The sequence below is a fragment of the Gopherus flavomarginatus genome, chromosome 12 (assembly GCF_025201925.1).
Source record: "Gopherus flavomarginatus isolate rGopFla2 chromosome 12, rGopFla2.mat.asm, whole genome shotgun sequence".
Lineage (NCBI taxonomy): Eukaryota > Metazoa > Chordata > Testudines > Testudinidae > Gopherus > Gopherus flavomarginatus.
The window spans coordinates 16369553-16376576 of record NC_066628.1 but is presented as its reverse complement, the minus strand read 5'-3'; the positions used below and the strand labels follow the sequence as shown (position 1 = coordinate 16376576).

The 7024-nt window shown below is 46.6% G+C and overlaps 1 pseudogene; it reads right to left on the bottom strand.

Annotated features, from left to right (window-relative positions):
- Positions 1-248: 248 nt before the first annotated feature.
- Positions 249-6667, bottom strand: LOC127032868 (E3 ubiquitin-protein ligase CCNB1IP1-like; annotated as a pseudogene).
- Between the last annotated feature and the right edge of the window lie 357 nt (positions 6668-7024).

The following is a 7024-nucleotide window of genomic DNA, read 5'->3' as shown; positions in this document are numbered from 1 at the left end:
TGTTCTGTATTTGGTTGTCATGGTTTTTGTTCCTATGGCAACTGAGTTAGATTATTAGGGGGTCCAGACACCTCCCACCTCCCCCCATTTACCAGCCTTTTACAACCTGGCCTGTGCTCCCTGCACTGTCCACCTCTCCCACTCCTGGGATCCCTTTTTAATTCCATGCTCTGCTAGGGTTGCCACCTGTCCAGGTTTTCCCAGGAAAACCCTTTTCCCTTTGTTGAGATAGCTGTCCTGGGAAGTCTATCTGGGTGCTTGGTTCGTGCTATCAGCTGTCCAGTGTGATGGGCTCAGGACCATCCCAGCTGTATCTAACAGGTGGCAGCCCTACAGATCTTCCAAAGGTCCTGGGTTTTGTGGGACTGTCCCGCTTTGACCCCAACCCCCTGTCGCAGTTGAAGCAGTTCCTATCCTGCGGGGATGGCTGAGCTCGACTCCCTGCTCTAGGCATTCTGCCCTGATCCCTGGCACGTGGGGTTGAAGTAACGCTCATACTTGGCTCAGCCTCACTGAGGGGGGAGCGAGGGCATGGCCAGGCCAAACACAAACGTTGCTGTGACTCCACACACCAGGAACCAGGGCGTAATGCCCAGAGCAGGGAGCTGAGCCCAGCCAGCTCTGCAGGACAGGAGCTGCCACTATAGGGTGAGTATGAGACAGGCTCACTCTGCAACCCACCCCCCACCTACCCTGGGGGCAGCACCTGTCCCTCCAGGGGCCTTCCACCCCCAGGCAGCACCTAGCCCCTGCATCCACAGACGACTTTTCCCCTGCGGGCAGCACCCATCCCACTGTAGCCACTTGAAATATTGGGAGGTATAACCCTATCCCAGCCAGTGCTGCCCAACCCCTCCCCAGGCTGAGCACACCCTGCTATCCACCTCCCCTGATTTACATCCACTCCCTTGCAACCTGGCTTGTGCTCCCCACACTGCCCACCTCCATCTCTGCTGGGATCCCTTTCTGATTCCACTCCCCTGGCCAGCTACCAGGTTGCCTCACCAATCCTCCCCCGCATCCCCACCAGCCTGCACTCTCCACACTGCCCACCTCCCGTCATTTACCATTCCCTGCAGCCTGACCTGCACTCCCCACACCACCCTCCTCCCTGCTGCTGGGATCTCTCCCCAATTCCCATTCTTTGCCTGCATGTCCCATGCTGCTGTCTCCTCTATTACTGGGATCCCTTCCCCAGTTTACCACTCCCCTCCCACCTAGCCTGTGCTCCCCACGCCACCTACCTCCCTCACTCCTGGGATCCTGCCCTGATCTCATATCCTCACATCCAACCTGCCTTCCCCATGCTGCCTGCCTCCCCCACTGCAGACATCCTTGATCCAACAAGAACTAGAAACCAAGATAGGAAAAAAAAAATCTTTTGTTTCTTTTTTCGCTAATCCTTATTTCTGAGAGGGTGAACAACCTATTTACAAAGGTCACTTTATACAGTGCACAAATCCATCGGTTGCAAGATGCCAAAACCAATCCTGCTTCTCCCATTGTGGGGCCCAAAGATTATAAATCCTCATGAAAGTGAGGGCTAAATTAATGAGTGTGAAATGAGCATAGCTGAACTTGAAGTGGGGGTGGGGGATAACTGCAAAGGGAAGGATGAGGTGGAGTGTACTCAGGTGAACACACTGGATAACACTGAGAAATACACACACACATATGAACACAAGCATAAATGTAGAAGCAAAAAAACACACTTACACAGACTATGCATGTACACACCCATGGAGCTACGCACCCTCCCCCATTCAGAGCTAAACGCACACACAGCAAGAGGCACCTACCCACATGTATATCTGTACGCATACACTAGAGAGAAAGACACACCAAAATACACACAGATTTAAGCATACATATTAACTTACACACAGAGACAATACACAGCTATCTAGATTTATACACCCATGTGTAGATTTATACACCCATGTGTACAGACAAACACACCCACACATAGATTGACCCACATACACACACAGAGGCAAAACACACCAGGATACATGAATAGATTTGCATGCACAAATACATTCTCTCTCTCACACAGACAACAACAATGAATTTGTAACCTATTAAGCAGAGTACATCAGAACCAGGCCCAGATCCTCAAAGGTATTTAGGTGCCTTGAGGATCTTGGTCCAAAAGCGATGGAATACTACAGTCAGAGGGTGTCAATTTTACAATCTGAGAGGGGCAATCCAAGGGTGAGAGAGTTTTACAGTCTAAAAGACAGTCTATTAGTGACAGATTGTGATAATGAAATTGACACTCAGAGGTGACAGGGCATTACAGACTAGGATGAGAAGTCAAGACAATCTGCCGGTGCCAGTCAGAGGTTGATTACATTACAATACCTAAAAGAAATATCCCGATACTGAGGAGAATCTCAGATCCAGACAATATGCATTTTCGCTCTTTCCCCCGCTGACAGATGGGCTGAATTTCCAAGAGGCAAATGTGGAAGGCACATTACCAGTTATATCCTCTTCATCTTGTAGGCCCTGCTGGCTCCAGGACGTGGCTCCAGCTCATTGCTGGGAGAGGCGAAGGTGAAGAAGCTGTTGCTGGATTCATCCGCAGGTAGGGATGTGGCAAAGACGGGTTTGAAGTGGAAGTCTCCCTCTCCACACCTGCCCTGGACCGGCGTGGCATGCCCAGGGAACTTGGCAGCATTACCTAGTAAGGGGGTGATACAGGGTCAGTTGGATGCTGGATTCTCTATCAAGATAGACATTAGTGACTATAGTAGTGTGACAATTCGGGGATTGAACATAGAATCTCCAAATCTAAGACCATGAGTGACCGCGGCTTGATTTAAATCCAGGAGCTAAGGTTGGGTTTGTCACAGGACATGGTGGACTTTAGGTCTAAATCAAGCCTTCAAATCCATTAGCCTGGATTCGTAAACCTTTTGATGAGGAGGTACCAGCCATGAAAGAGACAAATGCAACGCTCAAGAGTCCAGCCCCCAAAATTCATGAGATTTGCTTACAAAATCATCATGTTCTTAAAATTATATTATATACAAAATTTCCTTCTGGTTCTGTAGCATTTATTGGTCACAGATTCCCTCTTTTCTCTGCAACCATGGGGGCTAGAAACTTACCCTTTTTTTAAACACACCAAATGCCCAGAGACTCACAGTAAAGTTTGTGTGTTGGTGATACCACGTGGCTAGCTAAGGTTGGAGAAATTACAAGGGATGTTCAAAGCTTTCAGATTCAGGGTGTGAATTAACCCATGTTCTGGAAAAATCCCCTCTGATGGAGGAGAAAGGAGCTTAATCTCCATTGCCCTTTCAGTCCATGGTCTCTCCTCTTAGGCTGCCAAGGAGGTGGGGCTATTAGTATGAGTGGGGTTTGATAGATGGACAACTGTCCAAGCTGAGAACCCATCAACTTGTCTCACACAGGAGTGTCTAATCAAATATTTCACATCACTTGGAGAGTGACTGCTCTGTGTGAAGCCCTTTTTCTTCAAACACACACACATATGTGCCTCCTCCTGTCCTATCGCATGGAGGGAGAGTTCAGTCTCTATAGCTCACTAAACCCTTGTCCCTTCCACTAATAGTATCAGTGTAGTGACTTCTTATGCCTGCTTTTGCAACCTCTGTGAGTAGTGAAATGAGAACTCTCCACAGATCTTACCCAATGGGAAGCCAAAGACAGCAGGCTGAGGCATCATGGGAGGCTCGTGGGCAGCCTCCTGATTAGCTATGGCAATGTTGCGCAGACGGAGGCTGTCATAGAGGCCCTGGAGTGTCTGGTACTGGCGGTTACGCTCCATGAGCTTCTCAGAGAGCTTGCTGAACTTCTTCTTATACTCCTCCAGCACCTTCTTCAGGGAGGAGACCTCGCTCTTCACGGAGGTCAGTTCCATGTCCTTGCTCTGCAGATGCTGGGTGTACACCTTCTCCATCTGCTTCAGGTGTCCCTCAGCCTTGCTTTAGGTGTATTCCTGGTACAGGTGCTCCTGGTGAACCTGCCATGTGGAGATTATGACAGATGTGACAGGCTTCTTTGACCACTAATTGTCAAAGGAAAGTGAAGTCACCGCATCTGAGATATTGTAGCATGACTACAGTGTACCAAAGGAAGAATGGTCTGGTGTTAAGGTGCTGGACTGGGACTTATGAGATCTGGATTCAGTTCCCATTGCTGCCACAGTGACTTTGGGTAAGTCACTTATGTCAATATTCTCAAGAGGGACTCAAATTTAGGATTGCCAACATGAGACATCTACGGACTGATTTTCAGATGTACTGAGCACTCCACACTCCAGCTGAAGCTGATAAGAGCTGTGGGGTGCACAGTGTGATGTTATTGACATAAACTGTGACTGTATAAATCCTTGTTGCAACCAAGGTCCTATGGTTGCACCAGGTCTTATACAAGGAGGCCAAGTGGGGTGTCTATGGAAAGGTTATAGTCTGCTGGTTATGATTATGCTGTCTGTATGCGTGTATCTTTTTTTTTTTTTTGTATTCAAAGTATGAATATTGATTGTGTACTTGTTTGGTTCTAAGTAGCCTCAGTGAAGCATTTGGTCAGCTTCTTCAGAAAGGACTATTCTCAGTAAGTGCCCAATCAAGAAACACTTAACTAACCATGGATTTTGTGAGGTGCCAATCCACATCTGAGCTCTCCTGGGAACATTCACACTAACATGTAAAGAATGGTGTCGGCCTGCAAAAAGCTGCGTCATTCATAGACATGTGACTTGCCCAGGTGACTGCAAACTCCATCTTGTTGAGGGAATTTTACACAGGAGAACGAAGAGGTTTCCACCCACAAAAGAGAGACTATATAAGGCCCTGAAAACCTCTCCATTTTGTCTTCAGCTAGCTCAAAAGATAGCCTCTCCATCCCAAAGAGATGCCTGAAAGAAACTGGAACAAAGGACAGTAACTACGGAGGTGGGAGGGTGGGGGGTTGGGGTGAGTAATTGCTGGACCCAGACTAGAAAGGAGTCTAGTCTGTAAAAGAAGCATATTGGAACATCTCTGAGGGTGAGATTTACCTGCATTTAGTTTCCTACTGTATTAGCCTTAGATTTGCATGTTTTTGTTTTATTTTGCTTTGTAATCTACTTTGTTCTGTCTGTTATTACTTGAAAACACTTAAATCCTACTTATTATACTTAATAAAATCACTTTTTGCTTATTAATTGACCCAGAGCAAGTCATTAATTCCTGGGAAAGCAAAAAAACTGTGCATATCTCACTATCAGTGTTATAGAGGGTGAATAATTTATGAGTTTACCCTGTAATAAGCTTATACAGACTAAAACGGATTTATTTGGGCTTTGGATCCCATTGGGAACTGGGTATCTGGGTGCTAGAGAAAGGAGAACTTTTTAAGCTGTTTTCAGTTAAGTCTTCAGCTTGTGGGGGATGTGGTTCAGACCTGGGTCTGTGTTTGTAGCAGGCTAGCGTGTCTGTCTCAACAAGACAGGCTACTGAAGTCCCAAGCTGGCAGGGAAAATGGGCTCAGAAGTAGTCTCAGCACATCAGGTGGCAGTCCCAAGTGGGTTTCTGTGACTCAACCTGTCACACACAGCATCTCTGTAAATCAGGTCATATGGGTCTCACGTTGAGCAGTCAGATGCGAGGCTCCTAAAATTAGTGGACACTTAAAAATGTTGCTTTAATGTCCGTACTTCAGTTCCCTACATGTAAAATGGAGATAGTAATAGAGACATACTTCTCCTTGAGGATAATTCATGAATGTTTGTGAGGTGCTTTGATACTGTTGTGACGTAAGAAAGAAAGAATGTATAGCAAAGATGGAGAGAACTTTCCACAGTGACAGATGAGAAAGAGAGGAATGGCTAATAGAGTGATAATGTTTTACACTGACAGTTGGACAGAGAAGGAGGGAGGGAGAAGGGCACATGCCACACTCCGGTGATTTTGAACTGGAGAGTGAACCTTCTCTGTGGTCCCAACAAAACCAAACAATGGGATTTCTTAATCCTATTCCATTCCCTTTGGCTCCTTTCCACAGTTTTCAGGCCAAAAAATATAGCATGCTGGCCCTCCCTTTGGAGTCACCTAGGTGTCAGCTCTGCCCTCCATGTACAAGATATAAGTAGCCATAAAGACTGAATTTTGGATTTTTCATTCCTTTAACAAAAAAATCGCTTCCCAATTATATTTTCAGAGACACTTTTGAAAGTGTCTACCTATCCTAGGACATCATGCTGATGCCCCACCTGGGGTGGATTTACCTGGTATGTCCAGAAGGAGAGTGCACGGGAGCTGATGTCCAGCACAGTCTCTGGCCGAAGTCCAGCCAAACCCATGGCCTTGTGTTCTTCAGAGGGACTTAGCTCGATGCGAACAATGTCTAGCTTGCCAGAGAGGGCACTGTTGCAGGCAGGACAGACTGCTGGTGAACAGCTGAATTCCCCACTACCGTGCTGGTCACAGAAGATGTGTGAGCAAGCCGTGACCCAGGCATAGCCTGAGAGCTTGACACGGCACTTGCAGTAATTGCACAGCAACATATCCTCACACACGGACATTTCAACAGAGCCAATAGCAAGGGTGTTGACTCCAAAACAAATACCCCCTGGTGGAAAGGAATCTGCCACTCACCACACCAAACTTATAGAGCAAAACAAACATACAAGCTGGGATTCTTAAAGGGGCCTAAAAGAGTTAGGCGTCCAAGTCCCATTGAATATTGGGACTCAGGCATCTAACTTCCTTATGCTGCTTTATATATTCCAACTTAAAAGCTGAAGTGGAAACACTGACACTTTTATGCAGTATCAAAATAACCAGTTGGATATTTTTCTTCAGAAACCTCTTGTCTCTGTGAAGAAAAAAATGGCCCAATTTTCAAAAGTGGTGGCAACCAAAATCCCACATTTGGCCACTAAAATGGACACTGGATACTTTTAAAGGGCTATTTGGGGAAACTCTAAGTGTCAATCCTCATTTTGGAGTTCTGGACAACCCATGAGTGAAATTGGCCATGTCCCTTTAGGAGGTGACATTTCTTCCAG